We start from the raw sequence: 23,579 nt of genomic DNA, 5'->3' as shown, positions 1-23,579 counted from the left end.
CAAAGAGCTCTTTATTTCAGCGAACAATCCTTTCTCTTCTTGCGCCATTTCCTTAAAAAATATTTCATTGCATTTAAGAAAACCCGGAACCGAAGGATGGAGGCAGGTCTACTTAATGTTAAAAAAATAAAAGCGGGAGCAACTATATAGCAATCGTAATAAATGTAACTTCATTCGGCGCAAAAAAATTGCCACTCTTTTAGAAATTCCGTCACTAGGGAGACCCGCGCCACAAAAGAGAAATGATACTAATGATAAAATGTGTGCAACTTTCATCTACTTACTTCCTCTTCGGGGAATTAAGAGGATATATAGATTATAGTTTGACGTAAGTCTAACTTTTCCACAGACACCATTAAAATTATTGAAGGAGATGGTATCACCGATACATGTATTGCTCTAGCTAACGCTTTCATTTTTTTCTTGCCATTGCCACCTCACCCTTAAAATAATGAACGTCTGAATTACATGAATCGGCGCAGTGCGCTCACCATGTTAAAAATCGTGGTATTCGCATCAAGGTAGCAAAACTGGGTAGCATGAGCGTTAGTGAGCTTCAAGAACTCTAAATCAGCTGATGACATGAGTGTTCAGATTGTGGCTGTAAACACCACATTCACAAGAGAGAGACAGAGAACACACTTTAATGAAAGGCGGAGATTTTAGCCGACATATAGACATCACTGTCACGCTACTCTGCATGGGGAAAGGAATTGGGGAGAGATAGATAGAAGGATAGATGCGCAAAAAAAGCAATAAGTGAAAAAAAGCGGTCACTGAGTTTTCTGACTCATGAGCAACGGCGTGCTATGGTAAATTCCTCTTCAGTCTAGGCACCGTCCTACAATGAGGTTACCGAATTCGCTGCGTGAAAGATGCACGAAGGTGACAGAGTAGAACTACAGTTTGTCGAGTTGACCAATGTTTTCTAAGTATGTAAATAAAAAGTTCATCGCACGCCTCTATTGTTTGAGGCAGGCAAAGTGGCCTGAGACACAAATGACAAAGGTCTCTATGTAAGCGAATGCATGCAATGTTCATAGAACGCATGCTCGTCGGCATACGCTCGATGCTCAAACAGGATATGCTCCACGATTTCAACTCAGCAACAGTTGTTCGAGTGTGGATTTGTCACTTGACCGAAGCGGTACCGCAAGCCGTTTCCATAGGCAGAGTTCAGGCGAAGACGATGATGTAGCGTTTCCAAACGGCGAGGAATGTTGGATGGGAGTCTGGATCTAAGATTTGGGCCGATTGAGTAAAGGAAAGGGTAATCTTGGGTCGGCAAGCTCCACAGCAGGTCATTTTCTTCAGAAGAAAATCTTTTAGCTACTTGGGAAGCATGAGATTTAGTTAAATAAATCCGCTTATACTTTTGGTGTTGACGACCTTTGCGTGCCGCTCCATCCGCTTTTTTGTTGGCCAGAATACCACAAGGAGCAGGTATCCACTGAAATTTGTACAGTGGCCTGATGCAATGCCCAAGTGATGTACCTACGCAATGTTGAAAGGAACACGCTGATGATTGGTTTTCTTTAACAGACTGCTCAATGTTACGCAGTCACTCACATTCTGTTGCACATATGTAACATCTCTTTCACATCTGCCATTCTTCCGCTTGTCACGTAGCCTGCAAAAGTTGCTGCATTTGACAACGGTACCTGAAATGAGTTATGCAACTATCACCCTTTATGAATGTTCCCCGATTTCACCAAGACGTATTGAAGAAACAAAAAATCTAGAAGCAATTAACTGCCTTTATGGACGGCTTTACCATTACTAATTCAGCGAATTTGTATATATGGTTCTCAGAGTTGGTTCTAGTCTTACGGAAGCAATTTCTGCTTGAGAACATTAAATGCAACAACTTAGTAATACTAGTATTTAATATAATAATAATAGTTAGTATTTTCACAACGCCTTCCACCAGACAGATCATCAAATACTTTTCCAAAACTAGAACTTTATGGTACCCGATGTACTGTGCTTTCATTAAGTGCATCATACCTTCAAAATCGGACACAGTTCGTTCGGGGATTGGACAAACATCTGCTGCACTACCTCTCAGTTGCGGCATGTGGCACGGAACCATTTTCGGTCACTGTCTTTTTATTTCATACCTCAATAAAATAGCCACAAAGGCTACAATTATTCACCAGCTTTAGTTATTTGAACTCACATAAGATATGTAAATTATTTAACACCCTAGAGTTGCATTTCCCAGCTAAGATGTCCTTGGACAGTCCTTCATGCAACGTATCGAAAGACATAGCCCACTTAATCTGTGCTTGCCGGCTTTTTACATTACAAAGAACGGCTCCAGTTTTCGCACTAAATGTTCATCACGTACCGCCATCCTTTTTGGCAGGCAGTGCCACCCCATGAGCTGTCACTGCCTGAGCATCGCGCAACAAAGGCACTTTCAACCTTCTTTATAGCGAATTCAGCGAATCCCACCGATGCATACCGAGGCGCCCTGGTGCGATTTGCCGAATTCGCCATTAGACACGCTAGCCTCGGTGGCTTACTTTAGTTTGTTGAGTTCAGTCGTGTTTTGTCAATGTTGTGTGCATGAAACGTGCCAACCTCTGCTTTCGTTTCCTTCTTTTGCACGGGCAAGTAAGGACATTCCCGATGATACAATCGGTATAAAGTGTAAAGAATCATCTTAGTTACTAATTATTCTTTGTTCGTCGCCTGAAATAAGATAGTCAAGTGCAGCATGATTGCAAAGTGTTGATAATATAGCAAGAGAAAATGCCACCATAGAACACCGTCGGTTACTCTGCGGAGGGTTTTCAGTATCTATTTTCAATTTGACTCAAACTTTATTTTTGTGTTCAACCGGCCTAACCCTTCATACGATGTGAGTAGCCTTATTTATTTGCTGAGGAGTTTTTGTTTATTTATTTATTTACTGTTAACAGGCCTGGGGCGATTGTTTGCGATTAGAACGTTTCTGCGTGGTCGCTAAGTCGCGCATGCATTGTTTAAATGCATGCGCCACTTAGATTTCGAGAGAGCCTTCATAGTGTTCGCTATTGTTCTTTTCTCTGTTGCTCTTATCGCTGTGTTCAAATGCACAACATGTCAGCTACAGCGCTTTCCCAACGCTCCAACTGCAGTGAAAAGGCACCGTTCTACTGCAATTATTGCAATAGTCCGAGCAAATGCAATCCTTAGTCAATACATTATTCATATCTCAATGCAGTTAGCAGTGGCCTAGCCAGAACTATTTTCGGGACATGTTATACGCGTCCCGAACAATATCTTAATCACTTTTCTGCTTTAATAAAGCCGAAGGGTTAGATGTTTCGTTCACTCTATTATCTACATAAAAATACGAGTGCACAGGATTCCGAGGACTTGTTTAGTTAAGAACATTTATTTTCTCGCAAAAAAAACACTCGTACGAAAAAATTATGCAAATGTGCCAGAACATCCCTGAATAATTACGGAAACACAAAAATAAGGACCATAGTTTGAAATTCAGTGCGTAACTGTCAGGCGAGGAGAAAGGAGCGCTATTAAAATATAGTCGTGGCAATAGATTAAACTTCTGTGAGTTTATCTACAAGCTGAACATTGCATAAAATTGTCTGTTCACCTCAGCATCCTAAGGCACAGGAAAAGTTGGAAAGGAGTCTCTTTGCTCGCGTTCAGGCCGCACATTGGGTTGAAGCCGCCGGTTGTCGACGGAAAGGTTCGAAAGGACAGTTTCTGGACTGACAGCAATATTCTAGTGAATGTTAAGAAGTGCACACGTAATTTCGGGGGGTGTTCTGACACCGAAACACCCCCTCCCCCCCTGCAACGGTCGTGACAGCTAGAAACAATGAATTGACGATTTGAAAGTGAAAACAAATATCTTTTCCTTTTCTTCCAGCCACACATAAACACTCGAACGTTCAGAACTGAGCCACATGGGCTTTTTTCAGATTGGTGATCCATGCACCGACGATATGCTAAGCCTGTAGCAATTTATATTTTCTTTTTTGCTCTCTCTCGCTCGTTTCTTAGGCTTCCTGTCCATACTTCCGACATCACAAGCGTGTGACACCTCCGATTATATTGTCAGGAGGATGAGCTTCCTATACTTTGTGTAACGCAAGAGAGAAAGAGAGAGAGAGAGAGAGAGAAAACCGGGAAACCGGGGGTGTAGGAGTTAACCATTTGCATTGCAACCGGTTTGCTACACTGCACTGTGGTAAGGAGAGAAAGGTACTAAAAGAAAGCAAGAAAGAAACAGAAATATTTCTAGTGTGAAGGTGCATATCGGGTATTTAAAAGGCTTCAAAAATATGTCGACATAAGGTACAATATGTGTTAGGTTGAGTTGCGCCTTAGAAAAAGCAAACACAGGAAAAAGCCAGATAGCTGAAAAGAGTGCTCTTTTCGTCTACCTGGCCTTTAACTGTGTTCACTCTGTCTTAAGCGCAATTCTTCCTATAACATATATATATAGACATGCATCAACTCGCCCGGCAAGAAGTTCCTCTAAATTAAGGTACAGTGATATAGCTCATTATTCAGCGCCATGGCTCACAAACACAGTGAGCCAGTGCGGCACAGTGACGCACAGGGAGTAGGGTAGCACTCTTCCTGGCATATTAATGCGAAAGCATTAGATGCCGCGTTGCGTGAAAATTCGGCGCCGTCGGTGGTGGCGTGACTTGAGCAGTGGTACCAAAAATGGCCGACGGCGCGAAGAGCAAGGACGCGTCAGAAGATGCTGAGATTTACGTCAAATTTCGCAGCGAGGTTCCTGTAAACAAAGTAAATAATGACTTTGAACAGGAATTTTGGCACGTTTCGGCCGGTATGGGAGTCGAGCCCGGGCCTCTCGGGTTGCGAGGCGAGCACGCTTGCCCGACGCCACAGCGGCTCCATGGTGCTGGTTGACTAAAGGTGAGCCTAAGGCCTGCGTCATTGCACACTTCCCATCACAACCATTCGGCAGACTAAAGGTGTGACCTAGTGCGTGCGTCATTGGGCACCTGACGGCGCAGGCAATGGAAAGGAGGGGACACCACGTCATGAGTGTATAAAATGTGTGTATAAACAGAAAACATTTCAGCTAAGAGAATATAATGCTTTCGCATTCTGACAGGTAAGCAGCCTTAAGTGCCTCTGCCGAATTTTTTTATCTATCAGATGGTTGCAGTTCGAAGTTGCTGTACCCTTCCCCTTATGCAAGAGGCCGCAAACTACAACGACGAAATAGAGAACACTGATTCAACCATGCTAAGATACATCTAGAAAGATTGAAATACTGCAAACAGATAACAAGTATCCCCACCAATGATACGGTCTCTTTGATGTCTGGTTAGACCGGGAACATTTGTTACTCTTCAAAAACCTAAACAATGATAGCACAGTGTAGTCACATCTACAGTTCCTATACTTTCAAAAAGAAGTACTATAGTGACTTAGTTGTACATGTACTACTTGCCACACGTTCTACAGTACAATGATATTCGCGTTCACTTCGCATAAGACGATCGCCTTGGCATCATGAAAAAGGGTAGCTTTCACACACGCAACGAAAGATTTACATATGCATGAACTTCCACAAGCCCTTTATGTACGCCGACCGACGTGTCAGCCAAACCGCTCTTCCAAATTTAGCGTTTTCTTTGATGTTTTGGGAAGATGGAAGGAGACCACTGATCCAGTTATTCGCTCCTTTACATAGTGTTTGAGCGTACACGCGCGAGCACGGAAGGGTCTCACCCTACCTGGCAAAATTCCCAGTTACGTACAGTCTCAGCTACGTTAGGCTTGCCGGAGGTATTACCATGTACCTGACAATAATGAGGCGCATATTGTATGTAAAGGGGAAAAGACGCTGAATATGTGGCCGCAGGTCATTATACTGCGTCAGACAGTGCCGCATACTTAAAACTATGGAATCGAGAATTTAGGAGATGTTGCACAACAATGAACAGCCACTACGCGGTTGATTTATCGAAACGTTCCCTTAAGGGGTACTCACACGGTCAAGAAATCCCTGCCCTCGGCATGGGGAGTGCACATCACGTGAGAAAGACATCCCGGTTTTGTGAGATGGCATGCCGCCGCGTATCCTCGGGTAGAGGAGACCTTCTGGACGAAACGAACGATCCCCGCTTGGCGAGGGAGACAGCGGAATTTCATGCTGGTGGGTGGAAGCCGTGACCGAGTTGCTGCTCCAGAGGGCGGCAAACTGTCTCGGAATTGTTTCATTGTGGTTGGCGCCCTGATTCAATTGCTAAAGCACGTTGCGGGTGCGCCACTGCAACGACCAAATTAAGCGACGATGCCATTTTATTTATTTATTTTTCGCTGGTCGTACAAAATCTACGCCTTAGGGACACTGTATCTGCATTGTACATCAAGGTGAACTTGAAGAAATTAACATTGGTGTCGAGAGCAGAAGCCGTCAGAGCAGTCTTAACACCGGTTTCCCTCCCTGTAGTCCTCGCAGGTGTGAGCGGACGAGGGCTACGGAAATTTTTCGCGGGGGCTGACTTCCCTCGACTCCAACCATATCCCCCACCAGAACATCCCTCGTGTGAGAACCTTGTTATGAGTACATTAAATTATTAAGAGAGACATGCTGACTTATTATGTTAACTTATTAGGAGAGACAGATAAAAGATGAAAAAAGCGCGGAGATTAACAGGAACACAGGTATCAAAAATAAAGTTTGCTAGCATTTATGAATGCAGGTGTCAGGCGAAACAGAAACATAAATAACAATCACACATGCACGCGTACACGCTTAACTGACGCGGAGTATCCGAAGCATTGACAAACTTTTGTACTTGAGGGTTCGCTCGGAGGGTGAACACAGACCAAGGCAGTCACCTAGTCAAGAGTCCGGACCGAAGCTCAAAACGGCTGTGGTTCTATACGCACACCTTACCACACAACTTGAACAAGATTGCTAAGCATTGTGATGTGCCTGTTGTATTTTCGGCTCCCTGGAAGCTATCTAAACAGTGTAAATTCACTGATCCGAACCGCAATAACCTCGCAAGATGCACTATTAAAAAGAAAAGTGCCTTTGTAGGGTGTATCGTGAATGTTGTGGCCCGAGTGCCGTTATCCAGCAGAAAGGTGTATATCGGTCAAACCGGGAGATGTTAAAAATCTGGATCATCAAAGCACAAGGACAATCTAGAAAAATACAAACAAGGTAATCTAGCCCATCCCTGCACTCAGTGCGGGTGTTGCGATGTTTAAGAAATGCTGTGTCGTCAGAACGGCAAGAGAACAGACTACAAGAGAAATCATTGACGCAGATCTGATTTACAGACATGGTGAAGAATGTGTGCGCACATTTGTATATCTCTTCTCCAAAAACGAAAACTGGTTTTGCGCAAGGTGTAAACTGTATTCGCTTTTCTTGTCTTTCGTTTCTTTTTTTTTTTTTTTTGCTATGTTGACTATGGATGCGCTCCCTACCTGCAATAAAGACCAGTTGGAAATCGATCTACGTTGTGCACGTCTCCTTACGGTCGCCCCTTTTTTTACGCGCTGGCATTTGACGACCGGGATGTAATGAAGCTGCACAAGCGTCAGATTTCCCACCACCATAACACCCGGCCGTCACCCCCACCACCAGAAGAAAAGATAGAATGAAGAATTATTTTTATTTTATCACACTTTGCTCACAAATACAGATAAACACAAGAAAAAATATATAATTATCCGCTAATTTGAGCTGACTTTGCTATAATCTAACGTATGTGCCTGTAGAAGTAGTTGCGGTAAGTTGACACGTTTTCTTGGTTGTTGAATAAAACAAAATAATGAAAGCTTTTCACAACATTGCTTCTCCCGCGCTTCTGATCGGCACCGTAAACGCTAGGCTTAAAAAAATATAAAGGATAACAGATGATCACAATCATCACAGTAAAAGAAAGATGCCACAGAAATGACGTCGGAACTCGTATATATGCTAATAAAGTGATCTGTATCCTGTAAAGCCACTGCGTTACTCGAAATTTCCTTTCGGCACCGCTGACATTGCAACTTTGCAATAGAGCGCAGCCCACCAAGAGTCTAAAAGTGCGGCGTGATGCAAATGATCTCTCTTCAGGTCACTATAATCCCTATCGCAAAAGGATAACTCGCGTCGTGTTGTTTTGCAATGTACTTTGCTAAGCATGCAGGTTCTTCTGACGCAGTGCTCCTTTCATGCCCGCGCGATATATGCGAGCTCCATTTCATAGCAAACTAGCAACTACTCGTCCAGTGGATACTACAGCCAGGTCGCTGAAAGGCGATAAAGAGAATCGGCTGAAACATTCTTCTTCTCTATAAACTTGGGCATTTAATTCACCGTTGCAAACTTCCGAGAGAATGACATAGTGGTGCGGTGGTAAAAGGAAAAGACGGTCTTGGGAGGAACTAAAAGAATAGCCTCGATAGGTTGTTGAAAAATTTATTAAGCTAATATAAAGAGGACTCAATGTAGACTGCATCTTTGCGACCTGTCTAAAGGATACCACTATGAGAAAACGACGCCTGGATCTCGCATACTGTGTGCGAATGTCGCAGTCTGGTGTAGCCTGGCTCGGATAACGGGCCACGCTTCAAGTGCTGGTATTAGAATGCTTGGCATACTTAAACACGGCATTGTTTACTGAAGACAATGTCCTCGCTGGCGAAATAGCACCATGGTTTTGTATTGAGCGTGCCTATTTCTAGCCTGTTCCAAGCCTGTTGCTGCCTCTTTCGAGGGACGATCGGGAAGATTGTGCACTCTACGTGTAAGCGCTACTGTGGCCACTGGGTATGTGATGACTACAACTTAATAAGTTCTTTTTTAGGCCCTAACATTAAAATGTTCATTTCAGCAAAATTGAGTCGTAATAGACATTTTGTAATCTTACTGCAACGCCTGCGGCGTGGCACAGCATATGTACGTAACTTTTTGCTCAGTATCATAATATTCGATGCATTGCTAGTCCCCAGTGCCATCGTTACGACGCTGCCGAAGACGTACAATACCTCCTTCTTCAGTGCCCACGACACGATGCTATATTGAAGTTAAAAAGCTGGTTTAATGCTGCAGATAATCGGCCATTCACAGTTGGCCTATGACCCACAACAGAGCTATGCACAAACGAAAACTTGAGGCCTTCAAATATTCGTGGTAAACACACAAAAAAAAGCCAGGCTCATGCAAAATTTGCAAGGTGGCTACGGCTCATGCAAAATGCAAGGTGGGTACGTGTAGTTTCGTTGGTCAACTAAACTGCTGCTAAAATGTCAACTTAAATGCGTTTTTTCCAACACCCTCGTTATTGCGGGACTGTGCGTCTCCGAGTGTTCTTTTAATCTTTTTGGGGCTTCTTTCACTTTTGTGGCATAACTGCGCAAATGTTTGTGACATTTAAAATTATCCATGTTTACGTATGTTTACTTTTCCTTGCCCTGAGAGAAGTAGCCGCTGCCGTCAAAGGCGTCAACCATTCCTTCCAATGAATGTCAATAAAGACACGAATGATAATGTTGATGATGGCAATGATGATTGCTATAATGATTATGGCGATGACGATGACGATATTTGTGATTATGATGATGACGATAATGAGTACGACCATGAATATGATGATCATAGCTGATGACAAATATTTTAAGGTGATTCAACCTCTAGCTGGCGTCAATCAAACGTAGTCGCTCCAGCGCAGCTTTCACAATAAATCATACAGCTCAGACATGTGATATTTGCAGTGACGGCGCATTTCTCGTCAATGGCGCGCGCTTTACAAAAAAAAGATAGAATAGTTTTTACGTGCGCAAGCGCTGTACTTTTGCGTATGACTGGGCTTATATTTCGTATTTCGCGAGCAAAAATACATAACACAGTGCTCCAACGCTTTCGCTTCCTCGCCCCATTTCCTACTACTTCTTCATTCTTTTTTGTATCTGAAATCAATGCGTGCTAAAAAAACATGTGCGCCAAATGTGCACGCCACTTCTCCCACCATAAAAATTGCACACAGAGACGGGTTTGTATACTTGGAAAAAATTCTGATAGAATCCAAGGCTCCGAATGCACGAAACCTAACTGGCAGGGTTAAGTAAACGCAAGGAGGATAAAGAGCAAGGCAGGCTGCGTACAACTTGAAAGCGACTAGCATTCTCGTAAATGCATATGATTTGCCCAAAAAAAAGAACCAAAAAGAAAATACAAGAAGGAGAGAGAGAGTGTGCAGGCAGGCGAATAAACTACGTGTTTACAGCGACGCTATTTGCTCAGCACACTGCAGGCAATCAAGCGCGGCGCTTCCGCCCTTTCTCTCCCCAGTAGGTACTTAGAATAAGTAAAGAAACATTTTTGCGCTGAACGGAGCAGTGACGGCTCTTTACATTAGACGCTTGCAGATAGCGTTGTCAAAGAAAAATAGTACCTGATAGAAAAAAAAATTATGGGGTTCTACGTGCCAAAACCACGATCTGATTATGAGGCACGCCGTTCTGAGGGACTCCGGAAATTTTGACCACCTGGGATTCTTTAACGTGCACTTATGGCTAACCACAGGGGTGTTTTCGCATTTCACCCCCATAGAAATGAGGCCGCCATGGCCTGGATTCGATCACAGTTCCTGATTTGTTATATATATATATATATATATATATATATATATATATATATATGTATATATATATATATATATATATATATATACGAGGGCAGTATTTTACCCCAATTTGTTGGTATCGTGTTTGTGCGTGTGTTCTGCTTCCGGAGCCGTGTGACGTTCGATGAATCGCAGCCTAAGCCACGAGTTGTAACTTCAAAGCGTCTATAACTGCAACGCTAAGCTATTAATGCAAACTGCATAATAGCAAAGCGCTCTTCATTAGCGTCAAGCCGAACGCATGACTCCAGCTGGTGACCACGTGCAGATAGGATAGGATAAATAAACGTTATTGAAAGAAGAATCAGAACAATCGCTAATGGTCGGCGGCCCTAGTCCAGGGCTCCCCTAGCTGTTGCTGTCTTCTCAGCTCTCTTTGATCGGCTTGAGCTGGACATCGAGCGCCGAGCTGCACAGCAGTGCCTCCCATTGCTTCCTTGTGGTGTACGTGTCGTGGTGTTCTATGTTGTGTAGCGTGCACTCCCAGGTAATGCTGTATAGATGAATGTAGTGCGATTCCAGGGGGTGGGGTATTTTGCAAGTGTCTACCTAGTGGTCATGTCCATTTCGTATGCTGCCAAAGTGCTGATTGGCTGAGAGGGCCGGTATCCTTCTGATGATCACCCTAGCCCAGCCAATCAGAACTTCAGCAGCAGACGCAATGGACATATCCACTAAGTGAACACTTAGAGAGTACACTCCCCTTCACCTCGCCCCCCCCCCCCCCCCCCCGCGCGCGTCCAGGAATAATGCAACGACACATCTACCTCTCTGCACGCGTTAAGGCATCTCTATCGATAAATGATTTTTCAAGGGTCAGCTTCTCTCATCTTTTTGCTAAGTTTCGTGTTCTCGACGCTGTCCGTAGACCTCTTCTCTCATATCTCGGACTTCCTGCTGTCGCCGCTCTCATTGAAGGGAGCGCACTCGATTGCGCGTACTTTTCCACCAGTGAAACACTAAAGATCGCTCACGTGATGCAAATCTCAGTTCCCTGCAATACCACTAGATGATGTTGCCTTCCGCGTATCACAGGCGACGGAGAACACCGATAGCGCTCGCAGGGAAGTTTCGCCGCGGCGCGGCCCTACCTTGCGTTTACCTTCGTGAGTCGCGGAATGGCACGCGTGCTTGTCGCCGCGGCATGTTAACCAGCTAGTGTTTAAAATCACAGCGCGCACCAACTTATTCTTACAAAGCCAACGAGCAGTCGGGCGTTCTAGGGGAGCGTAGTAGTTTAAACCAGAACACGATGAGACATCCTTTGCACTCACATGTAAAGGGTAAAGCAGGAAATTCATACTTCCAATAGATGAAAACCGGCGTATACAGCATGGTATGGTTGATGGCAATTCCAAACGATACGGCGAGCTCGAGATCGGGAGGGGAAGTGCCTAGCCTCCACCACGCCCTAACTTGTAAAGATTCGTGTTACACACTCTTAACCGTCCTGTAACAGAATGGGGTGCCAAAGGAAGGGAAACTTAGTCGAAAGTGGCAGCGCGTTAGATGAACTTATCAAGTTAGAACACTTGCCCACATAGGATGGGGTCAGCCGATGCTACAGACCTTGTGATTGCAAATGAGCGCGAGAGACTTTCGTCCTGCAGTGAGTATCATATTAGATGCTGATAATCATACTGGCGATGATTACGACAACGACGGCAATGATGATTATGAATCAATACAAAAGACGGTAAACTTGTTCGTTATGAGAAATACTTACGAGTACCATGGACAGCATACTGTTTGGATCGCCATCGCCGACTATTCAGTTTACCTGTACCTGAATAGCCTCGCGTTACTTCTCTGAAACGCGAGAAGAGTGTTGTCAAATACGTTAAGGTCCATTTTGTGTGATAATTACGTGTTAGTGAGAACGTTTGGCTGTGCTAGAATTAGAACTTTATTAGAACCATGTTTAAGTGCAATATTCTGTTTGCATGAAAGCTTCGAATTGTCCTCAGTGATACCAAGCAATTTTGTCTTCAAGGAGCGCTCCATCAGACGGAAAACAATTGTCTCCGTGGCATACATGCAACAACTTTCGTAAAATAAAGGCGCCGATGTCCGCAAACGAGCGTTTTACTGAGTATTGAAAACCCCCAGTGACGAACCTAAACCAGACATCAGGCGGCCCATGCACCAATGTGAAATAAGAGTGACAGCGTTGCTTGGGGCGACTACGTCCCCTTCTCGTAAATATTCGTGTGCGACCTATGTATCATCGTTATCACTACAGCTGCCAAATAATTTACGAACCAATCGCTATATGCATCTATAGTTTAACCCTACCTGGTATAGTAATTTGTCGGACAATTGTAACGCTTTGAGATAATATTCACAATTGCAACTTATCAGAGTTATGGTATCATGAAGTATATCATAGCTTGTACCTGACGTTGTCCACATATATGCCCTTGCAGTAAACTGAGATTAGGCATTATGTCCGAAATTTAACGTTGCCGCTTAAGGCATGAATCCTGCCCTAGGCAGCCTACAACTTGTCGAATGGTAAATTGTGATCATTACGAAATAACAAAATTTCACCGACCAGACCTCTCAAATCCTGACAGTCCAGAGGGCTGGCGAGAGGACCGTCAGGTTTCACCTGATGCTCCCCGAGTGGGCCTGGCCAGGTGAGGTTGAGTTTGTTCGCGTCTATTGTGGACCAAATAAAGTTGTTTTACTCACTCACTCACTCACTCACTCACTCGCTCAACGACGTTTACGATACTCCCTAATGTGAATTTCGAGCGCAGCTCTTTAGCTGTTTTCTATTCGCGATATACTATGTCAAAGAAATTGATTCTGAAGAACAAGGAGCTCTCGGTGGTGGCGCTGAGCCTCTGCTCGGGCAGCTCGTTTAGCAGTTGCAGCAAACGAAACATTTTCGCTGGTTGCGTCACTCATTGTTCAGAAAAAAAAAGCGTGAACAAGGGAACGCGTGTTTTGCACCGAGCGCATTCTCCTGTGGTGTCGGTGCTGCAGGTGAAGCAGCACATCTGCAGTGGGGACAGTGCGTGCACATCTGCACGCGAGCGCTTTGTTTCAGCACGGCGGCTTGCCTGGTCGTGCCGGCACTCCGCTTTGCACTTCACCTTTTTCGCCATACCTTCCTCCATTTTCCGCCTCCTGGTTGTGCTGTACCTTCCTCTCCGCTTTCCTCCTCGCGTCTTTCATCCCCCCGCTGCGCTCCACGTTCACTTTCATCTTTCGCTGTGCTCGTTCGCTTGGTTACGCCGACGCCAGCGCTGATGCTCCCCGCAGGAACGGGCGCCTAAGAGCTGCGCTCTAAAAAAACCAAGCCCCATATCTAATTATCGCATAAGAACGTGATGAGTTCTCATAAAGCCCCATAATTTTCATATGCATACCTGCCAACTCTCCCGTTTCGTGTGGAAGACTTCCGAATTCCAACTACTTCTACCACTTCCGAACCTAACTCAGTTCACTTCAGATCGAGACATGCGTTTAGCAGTGCGCGTGAGGCCAACGTCCAATACGCGTAGTACAATGAGCGGTTTCATTAGGTTATCTTCTTTGTTGAACATGGCTAATCACTTCAAGCACACAACGAGACGAGGACGGTGAAAGGAGACGAGAGACACACCGTCGTTCTTTCACCGTCCTTTCCTGGTTGCGCGCTTTAAGTTTTTGGTTCACCTCTCTGCCTTTCACCTCTTGTTTTCCTTCCTTCCTTTCTAGTCATGTCTTACCAACATGCCCAAACAAAATCAGTGATCCGTTGAACAGTGTTGTTACGAGGCGAAGCCTATTAACAGTGGAAGAGGGGACACTGTCATGAGACATACAACGCGTTGCTTAATCAGACGCGCTTGCACGCGCCGTCTCCGGTCACATTACGAGCGCTGAGATGCCAAATAACTGTACTTGCAGCCATTCAGAGCTATTTCTGGCTTCTTTGTTTTTGCGATATGAGCCCCTCTTTTGCCCACCTAGCGCGCCTTAGATATGATACACTAGCTGGTACGCTTTCCTTATCGCACCGTCAAGTGATTGCTTCAGAGCTCTCTAGACATACATGTCGTGAGCACCGTCGTCGAAGACTGGTCGCAAGAGAGCACGCGCCTTGGTTCGGGTGGTTCTTTTCGGTCGTTGTCCTTTCGCGCCCAGCGCTCTCAGGCGCGCCGAGCCCTGTCGTGGGTGCAGTCATCGAGAATGAGAACATTTCCCGACACGTCAGCACAACACAGCGCCACCGCTGTTGACGACGGTCCACCGGAATCTCGGCCAGTGCATGCTTGGGTCTCGACGAATGCTCGCATCACCTCGACCCCCATTTTTTTTTCCGGCAACACCGGGAGCTCTGGCTAGGCGAAATCGGACGTTTGCTATGGTTACGTAGTTTCGCCTCGGCCATTTCTTTCTCTAACAACTAGTCACACATTCGGCTTGCGCGCTTGTCCCCTGCCTCTTGGTTCGAGCACTGCCTCTTCAATGCCTGCCGCGTCGCTAGTTTTTACATTGGAACGGAGGTTACTGTAGTTTAGGGTAGTCGCGGAGAGACGGCGCTCGCTGCCGACCCTACTTCCTGTTGCGGAGGAAGTGACGATTACTAGGCTAAGGCGTGTTCGACCAGTGGCTTGACAAGAGACCGCGGGTCCTGCCTCCGGGATCGCAACAGATGCCGCTAAAACCTCGGAGGCAGGGGAACGTGATTCAAGTTTGGAGGAGCCGCCGCAACTAGCGCTCGCCGCCGACCCTGGTGGAGAGGATAAAACAGGAGAGGGGCCGGAACCAGCTTCTCAGCTCAGGCGGCAGGAATCTTCTAGAGGAGGCATGGGTTTGAGGAACGTCGGATCTGCCCGACTCTGATTATGAGGATGGAGGTGACTAGTCGAAGGTACCATTCACAGTACGAGCCCGTTTCCGCAGTCTATGGCCCCAGCACGGACACGGGAACATCTAATAACTGTGCTGGCAGCCATTTAGAGCTGGTTGACAAATTAAAAGCAATCTTTTTTTTCCTTTTTTGTCAGCGTGGTGCCGAATTAAACCAAATAAATGCGTCTTTTCTTTAAATATGCGCCTCAGCGTTTGAATGTTTGATAATCGATTCGACATTGGATACTTACTATTCATATTACATTCATATACGCCCTCCTCCAGTATTTACCCGCTTCGAATTGTAAATTTGAAAGCGTGATACCTATTATCTATTGCACTATCGAGCATTTGTTATGAAAGATTTCTCAGTACATTGTGAAAAGAAGTAGCAGGGTATTTAGTTCTTATTTCTACCTTTTCATCTTGTTCAGATGCATAGAAATTATCACTTCAGAAATAACTTTGGGCCAGAAAGATTAGGGAATTGACGACGACACAAATATCAGGCATTTAAAAGTAACTTTCTCTGTTTGCAATATCTTCTCGAGAAGTTTCAGGTAAGAACAGGAGGAGGGGTGTTGCTTGCTGCACGAGGACGTAGCCTTGCAAAATTGGCCAACTATTTGTTCAACCTGCACTCCACCTATCAAACGAGGTGCGCTCGTTCGCAATAAATAAGTAAAAACAGAAGGTCAGTTTGACAGTACTCGTATGACCATGCAATTTCAACCGTTCCAACTATCACAGGTTAGGCTTTCGCACTGCTGCGCCCAAATTGTTCGTTGTTCCCGAAAGGCGCAGCGCTGTTTTGTTTGCAGCGGGTCGATGACGATGGCAGCCGCGGTGGATGCAGCGCAGTGCAGCTCGCTCCACCTGCGAGACGCGCCACGACCTAGCACGGGCCATGGTGCGCTCGCGATATACCAGCCTACGGCGCCTAATAAATATTCAGCAGTGAAGCGGCCCGAAATGCGCAGCGGAGGAGGTACTGATCCACTCACGAGGCATAGAAGAACAAGAAAACAATCGACGCACTCGTTGTGTGAGAGAAGACAACAGGCAGGAGATGGCTATACCGGCGCATGCGTATCGGGGTCCCAAGCGTCCTTTTCCTCGTTCTCTCTTCCCCTCAACACACAAGTCCCCAGCCGTACGCTAGGAAGCTTAAATGATATAAGCCATTTGGCGGCGCGCTTGCGACCGGGTTTCTTTGCAGATGCTTAAAATGCAGCCTACTATGCCTGTTTGGGCTTTGCAATTCACAGTATTAAGAGAGAGAGAGAGAGAGAGAGAGAGAGAAAACATTTCGTCGGACCATCGAGGTGGTTGCTCTTGAGGTCGAGTGGGTAAAAAAGAAGCTAAAAGGAAAGACCAACGGAAGACGCAAAATAATGGCGGGTGAATTTGGGCGGCTGTGTGAGCCTAACATGGGAGTAGATATTGCGCAGTGTGCCCCGTTAGAGAGAGAGAGACGAAGAAAGGAAAATGAAGGAGACAGGAAGGTTATCTAGAACAGAAAATCGGTTTGCTACTCTACGCTGACAAACGGGGAGCTGAAACATGAGAAAGTAGCGGGGGAGATAGAGACACAGCTCGACATGATCACTAGAATACACACTGTCACATCCCAGGTTCACGTGCCGCACCATGAACATCAAGTTACAGCCGTTTGCGCAGGTCTGTTCCTAACTGTAGCAGTGCCTTCCTCGCCCTTTGTGGAGCAACTTCCTTGCGAATGTTTGGTGCCCGGCCCCGCTGAAAGTCGCTGCTATGCGACTTAACAGTGTTCTCGTGTGGGGCCGGGTGACAAAGTCTGTCGAGGCAGTCACTCCACAAACGAACTATGGGCAACTTTCACCTAGTCGCTTTGTTGTATATACGTAAATAATTATTTACTCTATCCTCCCTGTTATCTTCTCGCCCTCGCATATTACTTGCCTCCTCCCTACTGCTTACCACTGCTCATCTGTCAGCAAATTGCGCTAGACTTACTGTAGCCCGCGGTCATTCCCTTGGCTTCATTTCCTTTTTTTTATTTATTCATTTATTCCCTGCTACCCTTGCTGCATCAAGGTTGCAAAAGCTCATCGCAGAAGAACATCGTTCGCACCACTTTCTTTTTTCTTTTTTGCCGACAAACCCACGCCTCGTTCTCCCCTTCCCGCAGTCGGCATACGTAACGAATATGAAGCATATTTTCTACTCAAAATATCAAATTCAAGCGCGTCTGCATATTTTTCTCGGATGCAGGCCCGACAGACCACTAGACAGGCGTACAAACCTCTCCGAGGCACGCATTACTTCTTACCCTTACAGTTTATGCTTTAGCTCGCATACATTGTTCCACTATAGGGAAGAGAATCCACGATGTGAAAACAACCAAACAGAAACAACGGCACAATATCCACGAGGGGCATACCTGTCCACGCAGGTAAGCTTCTGTGGCTTGGTTGATATGCTTCTTGGTGCAGCCTAACATTTGCCGCAAATAGACGCACCTTGAGCAGCACAGTTCTATCCCTGCGTCTATCAAGGCTGCCGCGAATTCTGCAGGAATTGAGCAGGAGACGAGAAAACAACAGGAAGAAGACAGGAACTAAAGCCTCATGCGGGACGTGCTGGTTGCCCGAAGCGTGTTAAGGTCTGCCGTAGACGAGCACGCATTCGTGCCGCTGTTTCTAAATGCCGGGAGCGATGGATCGCGTTTCGACTTTCCCCGGAGCAGAAAATTTCTACGAGTCAGCTCTTGGAATTTTTTTCTCGCTTTTTTTTATGTCCGACGTAAGAAGCTAGACACACGTATGTTTCTCACAAAGATATAGGCCTGGTATGTATGCCCATCTCTACGTCTTTACAGAACGCATTCGAGAGAGGCCCTTTTCACCTTCTCTTATCATTCTTCCGCTGTTCTCAAATGCACGCATTCGAAAGCACCGGCTCGAAAAGGGATATCTGAGCCGGCTGTCGACGCATAGAACAAAAAGGCGGCGACCCGATATCCATTTCAGCTATGACGAGGCTGTGTGCAAAGGCAAGTAGGTTGCCGGCGGGTATACGTGCTCGATTGTACGTATTTATTGCTTCTATACATCTCGGACATGCATCCGCTTCCGCGGAGAGAGCAGATGGTGACGAGAATGCGAGTTGTGGGAACGAATACTTTCAGCGAAACGCTTTCTTCTGTCTTCGAATCCTTTCACTATGATATGTGCCGCGTCACACGAGACGCAAATGGGCTACGCGCACGCGAAATACGACGCACTGCTTGCTGTTCAGTCGGATTTCTTTGAGAGGTCTGGAGAAAGCCATCATCACCTCTCGCGTAGGCCTAGCAGCAGCGATACAGGCCGCTTAATAAAAGATTTAAAAATCTATCATACGCCGCTAAGTCTAAAAGGGAACCAATCTCACAACACCACCGCAGTGTAACCCATTCAGACTCACCGAGAAATCAGCCAAGTAATCAACGCATCAGGCAATCAGCCTGGTCCCTTCTCAATGCGCAGGAACCATATGCCGCTTTTGGTACTACCACAACCACTCGATGAAAGCACACTTCTTGTGTTTTCAGCGAGTGGTCGTTATATAACAATACAAGAAGTAATACTCGCTAGTATATCAGTGCCTGTTACCACGCACAGAGTAAGTTACAGATCAAAGAAAAAAGACAAAGAGAGATCTGAGATTGTCACGCTATCACGCCGATTGCTTGTGTGAGTGTAAGGCATCACAACGTTAGCCAGTGAGGAAGGAAACTCTCTTAGATAAGGCAAGTTTTGTAAATATGGACTCAGTTTCATAACCTCCTTGGTCCGTAGCTAATACAGATCGTGCAGCATTCCATTCATGTGGAGCATTACAACCCTCCTCCGCCAACATCGCCCGGTACTGCCTCTCACGTTACTCATCTCATTCCCACTAATCCGACAACCATTCCCATAGCGGACTGACGGCTCCTATGCTATGAAAGTGGCTGTGGCAAGCTGGCGCCACAGCCATTAGCAAATTATTTACGTACTGAAGGAATGTTGTTACAACACTAATGTCCAAGCGAAAATAGCCGAAGCGCAAGACATTTATTTGAGAATCCTTAAGAAAAAAGCATATTTGAGGGAAAATTGTGTGTGTATATATATATATATATATATATATATATATATATATATATATATATATATATATATATATATATATATATATATCGTTCTTTTATATGTTGGATTAGCGACACTAATTTTTTTTCTTGCTTACGGCAGATAGCACAATTATAACCTTCGATCTATATTACTCGATGAGGTGGCCATTACATCTATAAGAATTCAAAATGCTGATTTGATTAATCAACATAATTGCGCTAAATTACACGTGCAATTAATTACTTTATGGCACATATTTCAATCTGCAAATTGTAACTAGTGAGTACGACTTATAACGAAATCTCAAAACTTCGCCAGCTTCGACATAATAATTTTTAATCTGTCTGAGAAAATGGGTTGCCATTCGAGTTACTTTAAGCTTTAAAACATAAAACAGCGTTTAAAAAGAAAGTGAATGGAACAACAGTCTATTTTACCGCAAATATGAAGAACAATGCAAGTGCGGAAAAGTAATTAATTCAAAATTTACACGCGAAGGCACATACACATGTGGGCGTGCGTGCGTCTGTGGATGTGTCTGAACGCTTGACACCAATGAACTGCGCTTTCTCTTTCTGTGTATGCAAGACGTACTAGATGAATGGCATGAGCGACAGGTTTTGAGTAAGACGGCAGTTCTAAAATGTCCGGAACGACGGGAGAGCAGGAAGAAAATGCACGAATCTTAACCTCACGTGCTTCCATTTCTTTAACTACGCTGCACTGAGTGAACGAGGAAAAAAACGATAGAAAGGAAATCTCTCCCTTTCTTGCGCACATGCGAAGGTACACACCAGGTCTAGAAATTATCGCGGAAACCTTGTTGTTTATTGAACCATGAGCAATTGGAAAATAAGCCACCTAATGGCCGGCTTTATCAGTCATCCAAAATAAACTGCGGCCATTAGGAAGTGTATAAAATAAACTTGAGCGATTGCAGCAACTACAGGAACACTCTCATTTATTTTTAGCTGCTCACATTCACTAGAGTAAAAGACCATGAAAGTAAACCTTAAAAATTCAAGACAAGCATTTTATTTTAAGAGCCTTTGGGGACAACGAGTTTTCTTGCGACTGCAGCTATTGCACACTTAAGGCCACGCACTAAGCCTAAACACGACTGCAACGCAGCTCTTTTTCCCTCGAAGTAACTTGCGTGCCTCTGGAACCGAAGATTTCCATCCTTACCGTTCTTTACTCCGTTTTCAGGACAGCGGTCTCTGGTAACGCCTTAACCGACTTGTATCGCGTTTACGAGCAACTCAACACCGCTACAAGAAGCTCGTATTCGCCGTCCGCGCCAACTTTCTATGTGCGATGATCCAAGAAGTGCGCAATGAGCTGCGATAACTGCAGCACCATCCAAGGCGTGCTATCTGGAAGCTTCATTACGACTAATGAGCTCTACGTGGACTTAGGCCAAGGCTCGCGACGATTCAGGGAGCGTAGGGTACCTGACGTGCGAAGCATGGCCAACGGGAGGGTTGCTGCATTCTAGGCATTTATGAGAAGGCTTACTGCGCTACGTTGATTGGTTGAAGGCGCAGTCGTGAGGGAAACCGGATACCTATTCTCTGTTTAGGCGTTCCTTGCGAAGCTGTGTTTCCGTACATGCATTGTGCAATGAAGAGGAACATCGCAGGGAACGGAGACGAACTTGCGAACGAGAACAGCTCCCTGGAAATTCTGACAGTCACAAGCATGCTTCCTCACAAAGCTTGGAAAGGGAACACCTGATTGCAAATATGTCGAGAAGTGAGTGTCATTTAACAGATCTCGAAAATGTAGAAGCGACAGTACTGTTGTCACTACAAAAACTGGAGCTTTGTGCGAGATCTGCATAGTTTTTGGTGTATAGTGGATCACGGTAAAGCGTTCACATGCAAGGACAGAGTCAGGAGTAGACAACACAGGTGCTTACTTCCAACTGATCGTGTATTTACAAAATTACATCACATGAACACGTTCCTTCATGGCGTCACAACACCGACATGCCGACATCAGGTGGCCATGCTCAGAAATTTAGTTTCTTTGGACGAGAGAATACCAGGAGGTGCGCTGACACACGACACACCCGCCTTTCTAATTCAATCTGCTTCAATTATCTCGCTAACAACATGGTTCTTATTTTTAGCTGCTATCTTACCAATGTTGAACAATGCTTTACACAACTTCTTGTTCTTTATTCCACACTAAGGACAATGCGCAGAAAGATTTCCATCGCGGTAATTCTCCGCCTTCCTCCTGTGTTTTAAAGGTCTTTCATTCAGGCCCCTTCCAGTCTCACCAATATAGCTGGAACCATACGATACGGGAGCTTCATATACCACGCCACACACACATGTTACAAAAGGATCACGATGTTTGACAGTGCACGGCTCTTCTTCTTTTTTTTTTTGAAGGGATTAGTCATTTGGCAAAGTTTCCCTTGTTTCTCAGGGGCGGAAAGCACTACTCTGACATTGCTACGATTTCCTCTCTTATTTTTTTGGCGGTGCGACGTATTGTGCATGTACGGAATTACTGCAGTACGGAATGCATTTACTTCTTGAAAGCATCTTTCAGTTTTTGTTTCTTCTTTAGACTCCCCATTAGCTATTTATACTAGAACGCTGTCAGGATACTCTGCTGAAGAAAGTCGTGTCACTTGCATTTGGAAACTTCTTGCCATGGAATGAAAACAAAATTTCTTGAGGGCATTATCTAAGCACTGTCCAGCTATTGTTATCTTAACAAGTTTCGAATGGAATGAAGGATAAGGTAGCAGGGGTCTACATGCCCTTCGATGGTACTCCTAGCACACATGACTGTTAGTGAGTTTTAGCTTCAAATCAAGAAACCGTAAAACACCATCTTGTAGAATTTCCTTTGTTAAATATAAAGGATTGCAACGTTCGCCAAGAAGTGCTAGGAGCTGATTTACAGCATCTGGAAAGCCATCTTAGCTTCCTTGCATTAAAATAAGGAAGAATTGTCCACATATATAAACACATTCGCATTATTAACCTATTTGAGGCGCAGAAGAATAGTGTGCCACAATAGGCGAAAAAATACCGCTAAGAACAGGAGCTATGCATCAGCTCATACAGATCCCCTCGTTTTGAATGAAGATCTGGTCATTTCATTCAACGTAGGTAGTCTTCAGATAAAGGATTAGCAATTCAAGGAAACCTTCTATGCACATACCTACTGCATTCTGAAATGCTACAGAGCCAACGCTATCTATACACTCTTCTACGCAAAGGAGGAATTTGTCTCGTGGCAAGGAGTAGTACAAATCTCTTATGTCCAACGAGCAGGCTAAAAATCCTTTGTCAAAATTATTTTCCAGGAAAGCTAGCACCTTTTCAGAATTTTGGATTTAGAAGAAGCCATCAATTTTTAGAAGATTTAACTTCCTTTGTAAAAAGAGTGCAACCAATTTTTACCACGTGTCGTTCTCCGAGACGATAACCCTTTGGGGGAATTCAACTTTGCGGGTTTTCACGGCGAACATCACTTACAAGAAAGGAATATTTTTGCTGCCAATGTGAAGGAAAGTGTTCATATGATGCCATTTTGTAAATACATGATCTGTTGGAAGTAAGCACTTGTGTTGCCTACTCCTCACTCTGTCCTTGTTCGTGCGCGCTTGACCGTGATCTATTATGCGCAACCAACTCGCCCAAAGTCGGTGCTCTTTAGTTTTCGGTGTTCAGTTAAACAGGCGTTCTTGAGCGAGCTTTTGTTTAATTCCAAGCATAGCTTTAGTAGCTTTTCTGTAGTGCTTTCGTCTGCGAGGCGCAGGGAATTTTTTTAGTGATTCTGGTAAGAGCTGCTGCCAGAGAGGAGGGAATAACATTATCAGTATTCGACACTCATTATCGAGAATTTTCGTGAAAGACTTTCAATCGTTTAGGCAGGCCTCGGCCATTTTTATGGAAACACTATGTAATCGTATGTATCAACAATACCA

Source organism: Dermacentor variabilis, chromosome 5 (genome assembly GCF_050947875.1).
Source record: "Dermacentor variabilis isolate Ectoservices chromosome 5, ASM5094787v1, whole genome shotgun sequence".
In the NCBI taxonomy this organism is placed as follows: Eukaryota; Metazoa; Arthropoda; class Arachnida; order Ixodida; family Ixodidae; genus Dermacentor; species Dermacentor variabilis.
This window is presented reverse-complemented; position numbering follows the sequence as displayed.